Raw genomic sequence first — 16,784 nt, 5'->3', positions numbered from 1 at the left:
ATTGGAGGAATGAGAATAAGTGTAGATTAGAGAGGCCTTTTTGGCAGGAAGAAAGAGCAGTTTGCCTATAACACCTAGTCAGGGGTGCTCCGAGTGTGTGGGGGGTGGGGGGGTGGGAGAGGAGAGCAGGAAGGGCGGGAGGCCTCCCCCGCCCCTGAGTTTTGTACAGGAGGTGTGCAAGCTCCCACGTAGAGCTCTTAACTACAGCCCAGTATTAGTGTGAAATGTAAGTTCTGCAGAGAAGAGGTGCCCCTGGGGCGGGAATCAGTATTTTGTTTACAAACAGAGGCAGGGTGATTAAGATAAGAAAGGGTTGGTGATTAAATTAAGTATCTGGAAGTCTAGCCTGTAAAACAGGAATCCCTGAGGGGCAGGGTGGGGGGTGGGGTTATTTTAGAGAGAACATAGGGGACTCAAAAAATACAGCCAAGCCCTGTGAGCCAAGATTACATTCAGAAAAGGGGGAGATTTGGGGGTATAGGTGAAAAGAAGGGGTCAAAACCCAGGGAAGGGATAGCAGTGGTACAGAGAAGTTCCCACTCTATCTCTGGTACTTATGTGGCCCCATCAGCATAGTATCTGTGCACCTCACAAGGTCTAAACCAGGGGTAGGCAACCTATGGCACGCGTGCCAAAGGCGGCATGCGAGGTGATTTTCAGTGGCACTCACACTGCCCGGGTCCTGGCCACCGGTCCAGGGGGCTCTGCATTTTAATTTAATTTTAAATGAAGCTTCTTAAACATTTTAAAAACCTTATTTACTTTACATAAAACAATAGTTTAATTATATATTAAAGACTTATAGAAAGAGACCTTCTAAAAATGTTAAAATGTATTACTGGTACGCGAAACCTTAAATCAGAGTGAATAAATGAAGACTCGGCACACCACTGCTGAAAGGTTGCCGATACCTGGTCTAAACTATTTCTCCTCACAGCCCCTCGCTGAGGTAGAGCAGGGCTGTTATCCGCAATGTACAGTGGGGGCACTGAGGCACACACAGACTAAAGGCCAGATTTTCAAAGGTATTTAGGCACCGAGTGGGATTTTCAAAAGTGCCAAGAAGGTTAGATGCTTTGTAAACCCCATTAGATGCCTAGCTGCATCTTTGGGTGCCTAAAAGATTTTGAAATTCTGTCCATAAGGCAATGGCCTGAGGTCAGACAGGAAGTACATGGGGGGCAGGGCCGGGGGAGCGAGTAGAACACAGGTCTCTCATGGCTAGCTTCCTATCCAACAGACCAGCTTCTCTCTCTGCTGCATGCTGGGGAAAAAAAAAAGAGGACTCTGATAGATGGGAGCAAAACCAAGGCTAGGTCTCTGAGATGCCAGCAAACAGTCCCAGGAAGTTGGGATGCATGCCATGGTTGACTGTATGAAAAGCAGCACAGAAGTCAGGAAGGATGGAGAATGAGAGTCAGATGAGAAGACATCATTTAATTCCCTAGGGGTGGCAGGTTCTGCCCCAGGCTGGGTTGTACAGCAATAGCTGCTGTGCAATTTTACATCATTTTTGTTCTGAGTTCTAGAAAAGGAAGGAACGAGAAAGTGTCATATGAGTATCAGATGTGTTTATGCCTCAAATTCTCAGGATTTCATCTGTATCCAGGCCAATTCCAGAACAAAGAACAGAAATTGCATCCACCGAGTCCATACAGTCAACGATTATTGACATTATATGTATTTGTCACTGGGCACCATCTGTGTGCTCAGCACTGTTCAGAATATGGCAGAGAATGTAGTTCCTGGGCCAATGTGTATAAAATGTGTAGCCCTGGATAGGATGGCTCAGATATTTAAGTATGAAGTGTATAGTTATTGACCACACATGTTATCACGTGTTCACTGTGATGTTAATATCTACCACTAATGGCGATAGAAGTTTTACTTAATTAAGGACTAGAAGATTTGACCCTCCAACTCTCTTTCAAGAGGAAGAACTGCTCAGAGCTCCTGTGCCTGTTTATTTTCCTTTCCTGCCTGCAGTGGCCCTGATATACCTCAGAAGTCTCTGTTTTTTTCCTCAGCTTTAAAATGCAGAATTTTTTTGATGTTTGGTTTTAAATATTTTCCTGTGAGAACTGCGACTCAATCGCTGTAGTGTTGTGTTTAGGAGCCTTCTGGAAAGTAACTAGCCTTTAAATAGAACTAAAAGCAATGTTGCCAACTCTCATGATTTTGTCATGTGTTTCATGAGGATCATTGTTTTCCTTAAAGCCCCAGCTCCTGGAGTCAAGTGGATACATGATGATTTCAGCCTTCATTCTTAAAGAAAAATGAAGTTTCTAGCCCTCGTGGCTGTGGAGAAAGCTTCAAAATGTGACTCCAGTGTACCCTAAAGGCTCAAAAAGCAGAATGCAAATAAAAAGATCACCAAATCAATTATTTTTACATAATCTCATGAGTTTAAAGCCAATCTCATGATTTTTGGTGAGCCTGATTCATGGTTTTTGAACATTTGGGATTGGCAATACTGTGAAAGTGACTTGAAAGTGTCACTTTCACTCCTGTTTGATGTCAGTTTCTAGTCTATTATTTGTAGTGGGGTAACACCCCTACAGCCCCAGATGGGTGCAGTATAAACTCATGGGGCCTTGCCCTAGTAGGATGTTTCCAAAAGTTAAATGATCTATTCCAAGCTTGGTGAACTGCAAAAAAGTGATAGAAAGTAATCGAGATTTTTCTACAAGTATTTCAATTGTGGTATTCAAGAGTTAGTAACAAAGTAAGAACATATATTAAAATTTTAAATCTAACCAGTATCCCTTAAGTGACTTGACACAAGATGTGAGAACATGTTAGTATTAGAGCTGAGTGGGTCTAACATTTATTTAATTCTCTTTTTTAATATAGGAATTAGATACAGTGCTCCTATCAGCTAATTTCTGAGTTATTATCTGCAAAAAAAAACCCTAGAGTTTTCAGGTGCCTAAGTAGCCCTTGGAATCACGATTAAAGTCCCCCCCTCCCCCCCCCGACCCAAAATCTGAAATGGTGCCCCTGCTAGGTGTACTTGAATGCAATTACGTTTAATTTTAATTTTCTAGTGTTTACAGCCTTTGGTGTCTATTCTGCCCTTGATACATTTGTACAACTCCCATTAATGCAATGGCAGTTCTTTATGTGCTGAGGGAAGTGCAGACCCTAATGCAAACAGTTACTAGTGAATACATTCTTGGAGTTATCCGTCATTCCAAAAAAAACCCCAACAAAATTCAACTTCCCACCCTCTCTTTTATTTAATTACTATTGTCAGAAATTGCATTATCTTTAAAAAAAGTTATAATATTTAACTATAAACCAACATCTGGCACGATATGGACCACTTCTGCTTTCTGTGTAGATAATCCACATCAAATTACGGTTATAATTACTGTTTATCTTGCCAGCTACTGTGAACCATTGAATCTTTTTAAAGAAAGCAAATAAGGAGCTCGCTTGCTTACAGTTCACCAGTGTTGTCTTTACCATACATTAATAGCTACTGACTCAGCTTATTCCTGTTTGGAAAATATTTCTATTCTGTTATCTGTGTTTCGACAGATGCTTATTAGAATGACAAGAAGTGAAATTTGGGGCCTGATTCTGAACTCAGTTACACGAGGGTAGAATCAAATATTTAATCATGGTGTTAAATGTTGTAGATTGGTCCCCAAGTCTTTACTGCTAGAAGCAGAGTATTCAGGTCCTGGCCCCTAATTAACATTATCTCATTGACCGCAAATCTCCTATCTTTTATTTCTTTAAAGATTTAAAAAACATGTGTTAAAGAAACCTCTATAACCTTCCCCATATTGCCATTGTCAAGAAATCCTTAACTGAATACATCTGTAGCCTTAACATTAATATATTTTCAAGGAAATTAAAATATATTTCTTAAGTCTGCAGAGATCTGATTTTCTCTTGTAAATTACTGTTTGTGGTTCATAGGTGCTCCCATAATAAAATCAAGGATTGGGTCTCATTGTGCCAGGCACTATACAGAAAAATCACAGAGGATGGTCCCTGCTCCAGAGAGTCCAACAGTCAGACAGGTTGCAATCGAGGGACTAAATAGATAAACATGGTGGGACTCTTTTGGAGGAAATCTCAGGTAACCACCTGCCCACTCAAAATCATTTAAAATATCAAATATTTTCTACAAACAATTCATGAATAAGTCACAGTCCAAGAATTATCACAAACACCTAAAGCACTTAATGGAGTGGACCTGCTTTAGGTGGTTTGAGATGTTACCTTTCTTCCATTTTCCCATGAGTAGCCATATTGAATTAATGGGATATCTGAGTAGGCTGAGCTTGACTCATGTTGCTTCATAAAAATAAATAAAATGTTACTCTAAAATAAAAGCCATCTTCAAAAAATGAGGCTGCTAAAGCCACAGACACCTAGTGCAGGAATGTTACTCTGGTTTGAAAAATATGGGGGTCTTGGTGTTGTCACTGAACACGTAAGGTAAAACAGGTTATAGGAATACATGAGATTTTAATACACTACAAAAAACCGAGAACCTTATTCAATACACCAGAATGGCTCACTTAATGTATTTTTGGATAGATTATGTTACATTCAGTATACAGTTATATTCAGATTAGGTTGTAAATGAGCAAATCAACACCATGTTTCTGGCTCCAGTCCCGATATTTTAAAACCCTTTCAGTGGCAGAAAAACTCTGCTATTAATTGGATGTCATTGCAGAAGAAACAAGAGCTCTTGAGTTATTTAGATATCCTAAGGCTGCAAAACAGTAAATTGCATTTGTTTTATTACACATGCCAAAGTCAGGGACGCTGGAGAAATAAACTACTTTCAAATTGTTGGGATGGTTGGAAGAGGTGGTAGAGACTTAATACCTTGCACGTCTAGAGACATGGATTCATACAGTACTACTCTAAGCAACAAACAAAATATGTTTGGCCTCATTCAGATCCCTAGAGGGCATTCATACCCCTATGGCACCATATAAATATAACATGAATTAATAATTCACATCGTACACAATACAAAACATTTCAGCATGATGGAAATTCTCTTCTCTGAAGAATCCTAGTGCTAGCAAAGCGGAAAAGGTGCAGTGCAGAGGTCAGGGACATTTGCAGAGGTGTGCTGGAAAGATTGCAGCATGCTTGGGTTATTTTAGTCAACCAGGGATTGAGCGCAAGGAGTTCCAGAGCTAAAAGCATCAACTCTACAGCTTGAATTAAAGAACCAGGCTCGCTCTGAATCTGGGGCCTTTAATAGACTCACATTCTCCGTGGATCAGGATGTGTAAAAAACACTGACCAGTGGGTTATACTTGGTTCTAGCCAATGATATGCAATCCCTACTTTCATGAACATCTACATATAATACAAAGGGGAGAGTGTGTGCATGTGTGTTTAAAGAGTGGGAAGAAGAAAAAAAATCCCATTAGTTGAACTAAGGTGGAAGTAGCACAATGAACATTCATGTGACTTTTTAAGATCAAAGGAAAGTGGGTGGGCGGCACTGCTCAGTATGTACTTAAAGGTTTTTGATATTTAGCAGATATAACAACAGTCAGTTAACTAGCCTGAGACTTAAATCTTCAGTTAATCACAAAACATGTTATCATTCAATGTTTCAAACACATTCAGTGATCATAGAATCATAGAATTGGAAGGGACCTTGAGAGGTCATCTAGTCCAGTAACCTGCACTCATGGCAGGACTAATTATCTCTAGACCATTCCTGACAGGTATTTATCTAACCTGCTCTTAAAAGTCTCCAGTGATGGAGATTCCACAACCTCCATAGACAATTTATTCCAGTGCTTAACCACCCTGACACTTAGGAAGTTTTTCCTAATGTCCAAGCTAAATATGCTTTGCTGCAATTTAAGCCCATTGCTTCTTGTCCTATCCTCAGAGGTTAAGAAAAACAATTTTTCTTCCTCCTCCTTGTAACAACCTTTTACATACATGAAAACTGTTATCATGTCTAGACTAAACAAATCCAATTTTTTCAATCTTCCCTCATAAGTCATGTTTTCTAGACCTTTAATCATTTTTGTTGCTCTTCTCTGGACTCTCTCCAATTTGTCCACATCGTTCCTGAAATGTGACACCCAGAACTGGACACAATACTCCAGTTGAAGCCTAATCAGTGCGGAATAGAGCGGAAGAATTACTTCTCATGTCTTGCTTACAACACTCCTGCTAATACATCCCAGAATGACGTTCAATTTTTTTGCAACAGTGTTACACTGTTGATTCATATTTAGCTTGTGGTCCACTAAGACCCCCAGATCCCTTTCCACAGTACTCCTTCATAGGCAGTCATTTCCCATTTTTGTGTGTATGCAACTGATTGCTCCTTCCAAAATGGAGTACTTTGCATTTTTCCTTATTCAATTTCATCCTATTTACTTCAGACCATTTCTCCAGTTTGTCCAGATCATTTTGAATTTTAATCCTATCCTCCAAAGCACTTGCAACCCCTCCCATCTTGGTATCATCCACAATCTTTATAAGTGTACTCTCTATGCCATTATCTAAATCATTGATGAAGATATTGAACAGAACCAGACCCAGAACTGATCCCTGTGGGACCTCACTTGTTATGCCCTTCCAGCATGACTGTGAACCACTGATAACTACTTTCTGGGAATGGTTTTCCAACCAGTTTTGCACCCACCTTATAGTAGCTCCATCTAGGTTGCATTTCCCTACTTTGTTTATGAGAAGCTCATACGATACAATATCAAAAGCTTTACTAAAGTCAAGATTACCACGTCTATTGCTTCGTCCCAACCCCAAGACTTGTTACCCTGTCAAAGAAAGCTATCAGGTTGGTTTGACACAATTTGTTTTTGACAAATCTATGTGGCTGTTACTTATCACCTTATTATCTTTAGATGTTTGCAAATTGATTGCTTAATTATTTGCTCCATTATCTTTCCGAGTACAGAAGTTAAGCTGACTGGTCTGTAATTCCCTGGGTTGTCCTTATTTCCATTTTTATAGATGGGCACTCTATTTGCCCTTTTCCAGTCTTCTGGAGTCTCTCCTGTCTTCCTTGATTTCTCATAATTGGAGATGCTGGGTAATATACCGGTAACTTCTTTTTATTTATAATGTGTGTTAAGGATTTTGTTTAGCTTGAATTGAGTGGGTTATATTAGGCTTTCATCCATATGATTTTGCCAGCTTGTTCTGGTTTTCCCTTACAATATGAAGATAAAGCATTCTCTTCCTTCCTCTTTCTCCAAGCAATGCCTTGCACGCTGAGTAATCAATTAAACTCATGTTAAGTGGCTGTAAAATGTTACCATTCTGATTTGGTAGCAGTTTATACCCATTTTACACATGTGTAAGTGCAGGGCAGTGCAGAATCAGAGCCACAGAATATTATTCTGGTCTGCGTTACACTGATGTACATCTAATATAATGCCTTTGATGTCAGTTAAGTTATATTGTATTTGCACTAGAATAACCAAGCAAAATTTGAACCGTGGGCTCAAAGTGTTCTCTGAAAGACATGCACACAACTGCCATTGGCTGCAGTGGAATAATTTCAGGGGAGGACTTTGGTGGAAAATATGTGCATACATCAGAGCAAAAGTTTGGTCAGTAATTTTATTTTGATCTAATAAATTATTGTGGAGCCAACTACATCTACGTATATTTTTCTCTTTTGTTTTTTGTTTAATGCCTATTCATGGATTAAAGAAACAAAACAAAAAACAAGAACATTCTGGCAGCAGAATTGTTCAGTGGTGTTTTTTAATGTACAACTTTATGTAAGCGGGGGGGCAAATTGTCCTCTCAAGCAGATTGACTCACTTTACATGTGGGAAAGAGACAGCTGAACAGCCAGGAGGGAAATCTGCCAATTCAGAAAAAGTATTGTAATAAATCTACACTGAGACTGCATGGTTTGTTTTGAATGTTAGTTTGCGTTTGATGGTTCTAATCTAACTGAAGTCTTTATCATACTGTTTGAAATTGTACCTTCAGGGCTGAGATGATCACTGAAACTTGCAAAGGCATTTGATGTGTATTCCGTGTTGCTCAGTGCATTTATATCGCTGCACAAGGAGTTTCTCTTTCTTTATAGTGTTCAGTAAAATCTTCAAGAAATATAGCAGAGAACAGTATGATAAGCCAGAACAGACGATCTCTTCACTGGGCACTTTCTACCAAGACAAGAGGAGGGGAGATTCTTTGAACCTTTTGAAGTAGGATGACTAGGGAAGTTTTCTCTTCACAAAGATAATAATAACAGAGCTGTTTTAACATTGTTTCAAAGGTACAGGTCAATTTTCCCTCTTCGATGAGGAATCTCTAACCAGCTGCTGTGAGGAGTGTTTATATATATATATATATATATAATCAATCAGATACAAAATAATTATGCCATATGGTTGAAATTCTGTTGTGTGCATAGGCGCTGACTCTGTGGGTGCTCCGGGGCTGGAGCACCCACGGGAAAAAAATAGTGGATGCTCAGCACCCACCGGCAGCCCATCTGATCAGCACCTCCCCCTTCCTCCCTCCCACTGCAACCAGCTGTTCAGCAGCATGCAGGAGGTTCTGGGGAAGGGGGAGAGTGAGAGCAGGGCGCGCTATGGAGAGGTGGCAGAATGGGGGTGGGAAGAGGCAGGGTGGGGCCTTGGGGGAATGGGTGCAGTGGGGCAGGGCCTGGGGCGGAGTGGGGGGTCGAGCACCTCCCAGGGAAGTGGACTGCCAGTGGTTGTGTGCAAAATTTATCACTGCATTTCCATGACACTGTGACACTTTCCAAGAGGACTGCAGGGTGGATACCTGGAGACTTGCTCTGAAGTGCCTGTTTTTTTTTTAAGCATTTGAGAAAATGGTTTTCCCCAGTTGTTGAGACTGGGAGTAGGAATTCCTGGACTTTAATCTACCACTGACTCCTTCTCTGGCCTTGGGCAGGTAACTTAACCTCTGTGTGTCTTAGATTTGTAGCATGGAGCAAAGTCGTCCCTATATCTTAGGGCTGTTATGAGAATAACATATTCATGTCTGTGAAGTACCTTGAGAGGCTCTCAGAGGTGTTATAGGGTGCTGTATAAGTGGACATGAAGTAAAATGGGAAGCTTTGACTGCAACAAGAATACATTACGGAAGAGAGGCTCTGGATATTTCTAAAATGGTGCATATTATTATTTTTGATCACTTAAATAGTGTCAGCAGTGTGTTAGATGCTTCACAGCTATTGGCTCTTCACTAATCTTGGTGAAGATAGGAGAAAGCTGGGAGATATGAGGAGGAGCACGAGTGACTTTAGTCTCTGTAAATGGCTCTAGGGCTGTTCAACGTGCCCTGTTTGTAGAGCCTTGGGAAAGGATGGCTCTGATTTTTGATTGCTGATGCAATCATTTACTTTTGCTGGTGTATAGTGATCTGAATCAGGCCCAGTGCTTCTTGACCGCTGCGGGAATGAGTAGCTGTAGTGACAATTTCCAGTGGATGCAGTGGTTCTTCTCTGGGACTACTGCAGTCAGCAGCCACAATGTTGCAAAATGTCATAGCTGCTGCTGGATCTTGATTGAACCTGTGTGTGTGTGTGTGTGTGTGTGTGTGTGTGTGCTCGTGCATTAATGAGATTGCCTGCGTAGTGTGACTGATCAAACAGTAACCTGATCGTACAAACACCGAAGCTAATGAGAACAAGTACCATAGCAGGTTGTCCTTGGTCAGGATCATAGTGGAGTGATTGTGTTAGGAAATCCACATTGTGGCTGGAACAAGAGTGGGCAGAACAGGAAGCACTGAACAAATGGGCCTGGAGATGTGAAAGTCACTGGCTCCTTCCCGAGGGAAGATGCTGCATGGTGAAATAGGCAGGCTATGAGGTTTGTGAAGGAGCCAAATGGAGTACAAGTCCAGCAAGGGAGAAATTAAACATGTATAGTTGGCAACAACAGTTTTCCCCTCCCGCACAGAGAGAGAGAGAGACACCTCCTCCCCTTATGATGGATGAGAAAAGAGGGAGGGAGGAAGAGGGTAGAAACTGTTCTTCCTCCAAGCAGTGAAGGGAAGAATAGAGGAAGAGAGGGGCTCACAGGTGGATGGAGACAGGAGGTTAGTAACACTGATGGCTTTATCTTTTCTTTAGTCTTCTATGAGAGGTTCGTTCTTCCACTATGCTATGCCAGTGTATGTATGTGGATGGTTTTGGGGAGGAATCAGTGCCTTTAAATATTATGTAAATACATACATAAAATAAACCAATCTAAGCAAAATTAATTCTTATTAGCATAATCCACTTTCTTCTGGAGAACGATTTTTTTAATGAGTTGATATGGAATTATGTCTCTGAAACACATTGTAAGGCTGCATTTTCCACCCTGATGCTTATCTCCATCTGGTGTGTGCGTGTGGGAAGACACTGTGCATAAAGCTGTCTGAATAAAACAAATTCCTTGTTTGCTGTGAGCGGCTCTAATCACTCTCTTTTAATAATGAAGGAGCAGTGAAGTTTCCAATGGACGGACACTGAAAGATGTTATAGCAAATATTCCCAGTTTGGGTGGATGGCCCTTCCCACCACTACAGGCGATTGTTGGGGTCCGTGAGCTTTGCCTACGTAAGGGTATCAGGATTGGGCTGAGCATGTTAAACAATGAGTTTGATGTGTAGGGATGTGGGGTGGAAGGACCATGTGTAAGAATCTGCTCTCAGACACATAGAGAAATGCAAGTGATTAACTCCATTCCAATGTCCAGTTCATTGAGTAAAAAAGGTAAATGGGCTCTCATCCAGGAATACAGGGTAGTCCAGACAGCAGGACCATTTAGTCACCTGAAAGAACAGAGAGCCATCACAGCTGCTGTGGAACCTGTCACAACTGGGTTGCCAAGAAGCCAGATGCCTGCATCTGGAGGAATGTGGGTTTTGCACAGTAACACCTATGCTTTTTGACAGAGAGCGATATGTCCAGAAGGGAGGAGTGTGAGCTCAGATCAGTCAGTGTTCTCATTAAGGCCTCAGTCGTGCTGTCACTTAGACATATGCTGAGCTGTAGGCATCTCAGCACTCCCATTGGAAACAGACTGTGGGCGCACCATTCTAAGACTCATCGCTTACTAGAGACCAGTTACAACAGCCCCACTGGGACTGCGCCTGTGTGTGACAGATGTCAAGCTCTGCCTAACTCATTTTATGACTGGAACCAGGGTCCTGAACCTTCAAAGACTTACACGTGTGCTTAACTTTGCACCTGGGCATAAACCTTTGCAGGATTTGGGCCTTGGAATGTTCTTTCTTTGGGCCTGACCCAAAGCCTAATGAAGTCATTGCCATTAAGTTCAATGAGCTGTGGATCAGGCCCTTGGTGTTTGAATAATTGTAATAGTTCCAGGGACAATGGGGCGGAAAGGAAAAGAAGAGTGGTTTAAACCTTTAAATTACCCCAAACCAGTTTTGTATGTTACCTGCATTTAATTAAACATTAAAATGAAAAAAAAAAAAAGTTTTTGATTGCTGTTGGTTGGAGGGGGGAATTGAAAGTTCCACTCACTGCCACTGTCATGAACCATGACACAAATAGAACTCTCAAGCTTGGCTTAAAACTTGCATATTCTTGTTGTGAGTTTACAATGAGGCAGCTTCACAAAAAAATCTTATTGTGAAAGCAAATGTTCTTTAAGGGTAATGGTCATGATATTCTGAGCCAGACGATCCCTGTCACAAACAGGAAGGCTCTCAGCACAATACTATGGTAGCAGTGGTGAGGGAGCCTCACAGAAGTGTTAGAAATTGGTTGCATATCACTGTTGTAGCTGGCAGAACTAATAGGTTCATTTTAGATTCCCTAACGGCTAAAAATATTGGAGGAAATCTTTCATATTAGTCCTTTATGTTTCACGACAGTATCTGCTTTCAAGGCTTCATCTTTGTAATTAAGGATAAGATTCTGGATGGTGCAGGAATTGAGTTGGAGGAGATATTCTTGCACAAATGCACCTTTGCATGATGCACTTTATGCTGAATCACCTTTTAAGGTACTAGAGAGGTTAATAAAGATCTGGGGAATGCACAGGTCATCCCATAAAGCTGTCAATCAAGTACTGGAAAGACTGTGGAGATGCCATTCTAAGTGCATGTACTTATCCCCCGAGTTCACTTTGAGACCACTTACCACAGACAAGCTAGATTTATACTGCACTATGACTCCATTAGATTGTGGAATAGCCAATCAGAGGGCAGTTTACTGTTATTAAATATTGTTAGCGGCTTTCTCTGCAGTCTGAGGAGAAATCTATTGTTTGTTACAGCAAGAAAGCATTGCCTTGCTAAAGACTTCTCTTACCTCTTCACTTTCCTTGGCATGCAAGGGAGGTAGAGTGAGCTTTGAAAAATCACCCAGCAGGGAAAACAACAAAACTGTCCTGGTGATCAAAAGCTTCCAAGGCTGATCAAACTGTTTCAAGTGAAGATCGGGTGTTAACAATGAGAATTTAAGGAGATGCATATCCTACTCCCACGTACCTTTTTCACATATTTTCATTCAGCTTCCTTGTTTGTCCTGTCTGCTTGCTACACCCCAGCTAGTAGGCTCCGAAAATATTTACTGTGCGAACGTGCTAGGAACCAAGGTATGTTTAGGCATTTGTATTGTCATGCTGTTCAGGACTTATTTATGTTGGCTAAAGTGAGTGTTCAAAAGGTTTTAAAATGTAGGACCAAATTCTGGCCTCAGATGCTACCATGTAAATCTGGGGAAAGTTCTTTGATTTCCAGGAGGCACTCCAGGTTTCCACCAGTGTATGAGAGAGCCGAATTTGACATATTCAGGAGAATCCTTTTGTCAATTAAGAAAGAAGCACCACCCGTTCAGTGGTCTCGGTGAATGTACATTTTGTATGCAGCCAGTTAGGAATAATGCAGCCAGTTAGGAATAATGTCCAGCAGCATAGCCCTCTAAAACGTAACTGCTGCTACTGCATCCACTGATCTGCTTGTCCTGCCTCACCCCCAGGAATAGCCTGGGGAACAAATAAGGGCTTGTCTTTACTACCACACTGAATCTGAAGGATAGTCTGGTAGCTGAGCACAGGAATAAAGAAATCTATGTTCAGGCTTCACCTCTGCTGTAGGCTTTTATCTTGGGCAAGTCAAGTAGTGTCCAGTTGTGAAAGATGTTGAGGTGGAGGGTCTAAAAAATTTGGGGTCCTGTTCTGCCAGGGCCAACCTATTCCTGTGGAACGGGGAGGATCTGACCAATGGATCCTCTGCACTGCTCTAGTTGGGGAAGTGATTTGGTCATACGTGCCAGTATCTGACTTAGAAATGCTCTAAAATTTCCTAGTGAGTTGCAAATTTCCATACTGTAAAATGTACAAGAACTAGGTTGAGCAACATAAATATTCATTGGGAACAGAGTCTTGTTCTGTAAGTGCTGTCTTTTGTGTGTGTGTGTGTGTGATTTTTTGTTTGTTTCATGAGACTGTAACTGTATTGTGAAAATATAATGACAGGTTTCAGAGTAGCAGCCGTGTTAGTCTGTATCCGTTAGTCTCTAAGGTGCCACAAGTACTTCTTTTCTTTTTGTGAAAATATAAGTTTTTGATCATTTCATTTAGATGAATAAGCATTTGAAAATTATTAGTCTTAATTTATGAAATGCTGATTCCTTCTTTTTTCTATTGGTCCCCCTTTGTGTCAGTTTACAAACTGATTTTGTTTTCAAATGTGTAGGAATTTAACATGTGTTTTACAATTTTATTAATGCATATAAATCTTTGCAATGGAAGGGCCAAGTAACGGAGAAAATCACATTGTAAATTAGCATCAGATTTACACTAAATCTAACCCCTCCAGATTACGGATGGGTTTGTTCCTGTTAGAACAATATAAGGCCTTGATTAACAGACCCGTGCAGCCGTACAGAGTCCTATTAACATTTGCTTCAGTGGAATTCTTTGCTATACCGCCTGCATGCAGGGCTGGGGTGTAAAGTTGTCTTAGGAGTTGAAATCCATGTACTTTAATTATGTTGTGTTGTAACACCTCTCATTGAAGCACATTCATCTTCAAAGTGCTTTGCAAATATTATGAGTCAGATTGTGGGCTTTGCACTGGTGAGCACTTGCAAATTGTTCCATTGGCTTCAGTGGGACTACTTGTGTAACTCCCTGCCCACTATTTCAAATTGGGACCCACCCTCCTTCCATAAAAGTCAATGGGAATTTCGCTCCCTAACTTTAATGGAAGCAGGCTTGCAATGACACCATTGTGAGGTAGGCAGTAAGTAATACCATAGTAGTAGAACTACTAGTGCCTTGAATGGGTTAGGAGCTGTACAGACATACATGGAGAAATTCTAGAGAGACTTTACATCAATCACCTCCATTTTCAGGAGGAGACCACCCTGTCTTCTTGTTCCAGATCTTCTGTCCTAGGTAAAACGGTGCATTAGAACAGACAACAGAGCTTACCAGGTGTAGTCCTTACTGCTGTGAGCAGCACCTTTGACTTCTGTTCAAGATAGCATGATACACTGCTGTTGTGTAATCACTAAACCCAGGGGTAAATATTGGCAAGAGAGAGCCCTTTCATCATTAAGGCAGGCCAGGGGCCAGATCTTTAGCTGGTGTAAATTGGCATATCTTCTCTTAGCTGGTGTAAATTGATATAGTTATACCGACTGCCACCAGCTGAGGATCTGACCCAAGTTTTAGTCTCTGAAGAGATGCAGGAGTGTAGGATGATTGCTTTACTAATCGTGGCTGAGAAATTTGCAAACAAAAATACTACTTTAATTTGGTTCTAAACAGTTCTTCAATCTTTCAGTCTGTGGTTGAATCTGCATTTTTGTTTTCTGAAGAAGAGCCAAGGTATATTTCCCAATATTGAAGTTCCTCCCTGTTGAAACATAAACAGATTGCAGATATAGTGTAGACAGTTGCAGTTCTTACACAGTGCCCTTCCTGTGTCCCAAGTTCTGACTTGAAAAGATCAACTTCTGAGAAACAGGAGTCAAGGTCCAAACTTCATGCCAGTTCTGTTCTAGACTTCTCCTTTAGCAGAAATTCTCAAGGAAAGGCATTTGGCCAAATTAGTGGCAGTGCTAGTTTTGTGATGTGTGTTCTACAGATTAATGGGGACTGAATAGAATCTGTCATACTCATTTCACTTTTAAAACACCATTTTGTTCCAAACCACAGTCCCAGGAAAGAAAGGTCAGTACTTTATGTCCTTACCACCTAGTATTGACAGACTAGCTGCCTTTGCCATTCAACTTCCTTGCTCTTTATATTTTCACCTTTTAAAAGTGAGGGATTAAATAGGATTTTATAAAGTCTTTAAAAAAGTCAATGAAATTAAAAATGAAACTATCTTGTAAGTCATGGTGTGATCAAAATAAGTGATAAATAAAGGAAAACATCAGGGCTGACTATGAAAGTTATTTTTCTACAATGAGAGTTTAGCTGAATATTCAATTTCAGCCCAATACTGACATCGACTCTAGGTTTCCTTTTATATATGTGCCTGTGTGTAATTATATATGCACACACACACTAGAAGTATTCAGGAGTAAATCCTGATAAAGTACTGCTGTCATTTAAATCTCTCTCTTTCCATTGTGTAAGTTGATTAGGATGTACTCAGTTTTCTGTTTTTCATGCACACACTGACTACCGGTCATAAGAAATCGTAATTTGGGTAACTAGAAGTATTTACTTATGTAGAACTGAAGCTCCTACTAAGATGCAAATTGTGCTGCAGGGAAGATAGTTGTGCTTTTTTCCCTCCCCTTCTCTTTTCTTTTTTGACAGTCAGTTAATAAAGACTCAACAATAAGCAGCTGCCAGTGATGTCATTTGGGACTTTGTCCACAGAGCTTGTATTTACAAGTACCGAGCAACTACATAACAGCAGAAAAGCCAACTACCAGCAAACTTCATGTCTGCAGTTACTGTAGGACTTTGTGGATGGTCTAGAAAGCTAACCCTGTTCTTCTGACCACAGAGTTTTAAAGCTTGGTAAATAACCACTGGATAAACTCAAGAGAATTTCTGGACTGCAAAGACTTCTTATGGTTCTGATTTCTCTAGGACTGTGGCATGTTTTAATTGAACAACTGCAAGTAAGGCTTTTGCTGTTTTAGTGTTTTATCATATCTGCAAAGCTTCTTTTCTTTTAAAAAATATTGCATTATGTTTCAGTATTACTAGTTGTGGTAAAGGATTAATTATAACAGCAGCAAGTACGCAGTTAATAGCAGTAATTACAGTCAGACATCTGAATCTGTTTCAAGTGTGGCTAATAGTCCCATATAGCACGGGTAATAGAAAAATCACAACTTGAATTCTAAATTTTATGTTTGCATGTGATGGTTATGCTAACTTGACTTTTTTCAGTGTAACTGCAAAATTACACTCGGATTAGAAAACAAAGAAAAATCATAAATATTTTTCATCAGTTGGCTGATGAAGTTTTTATGGTGGTTCCCAAGTTGGTGTCATTTTAGGACAATCAAAATTCATTCAAATAGTTAACATAGTTTCCTTATGAAGTTGTACTTCCTGCTCATCTATACTTACATTTAGGGCAAAATTAGTCTGCTTTGACTTTTAATCTCTGTACTGGCTCTGGAAGCATAGAAAGTTTAAAAGTTTGTAAATCATCCATTGAAACCATTCATGTAAAATGAGATGTATTCTACTACAACAGGGACAGTAGCATTTTTATTTTATTTATTTCTGTTAGCTGTAAACAACGAATGATAAGTAACTGAACCACTGCTGAAAGGGGCTGCCCTAATAAGTGCTATTAATAATACATTATATTTC

The 16,784-nt window shown here is 40.4% G+C and overlaps 1 protein-coding gene across 2 annotated transcripts in view; it reads left to right on the top strand.

Moving 5' to 3' along the window:
• Positions 1-16,784, top strand: part of NCKAP5 (NCK associated protein 5) — a 588,725-nt gene that overhangs the window by 23,870 nt on the left and 548,071 nt on the right. Inside the window, exon 1 of one of the 2 annotated variants that reach the window (XM_043525274.1) lies at positions 15,855-16,078. The exons of the other annotated variant lie outside the window; for it this stretch is intronic. The gene's annotated coding sequence lies outside the window, so the exon portion shown is untranslated. Of the gene's footprint in view, positions 1-15,854; positions 16,079-16,784 lie in introns of those variants that run through there. 2 annotated transcript variants of the gene reach the window in all.

The sequence above is a fragment of the Chelonia mydas genome, chromosome 11, assembly GCF_015237465.2.
Source record: "Chelonia mydas isolate rCheMyd1 chromosome 11, rCheMyd1.pri.v2, whole genome shotgun sequence".
NCBI classification, from domain to species: Eukaryota; Metazoa; Chordata; order Testudines; family Cheloniidae; genus Chelonia; species Chelonia mydas.
The sequence above is the reverse complement of the archived record's forward strand: the minus strand, read 5'-3'. Positions and strand labels throughout refer to the sequence as shown.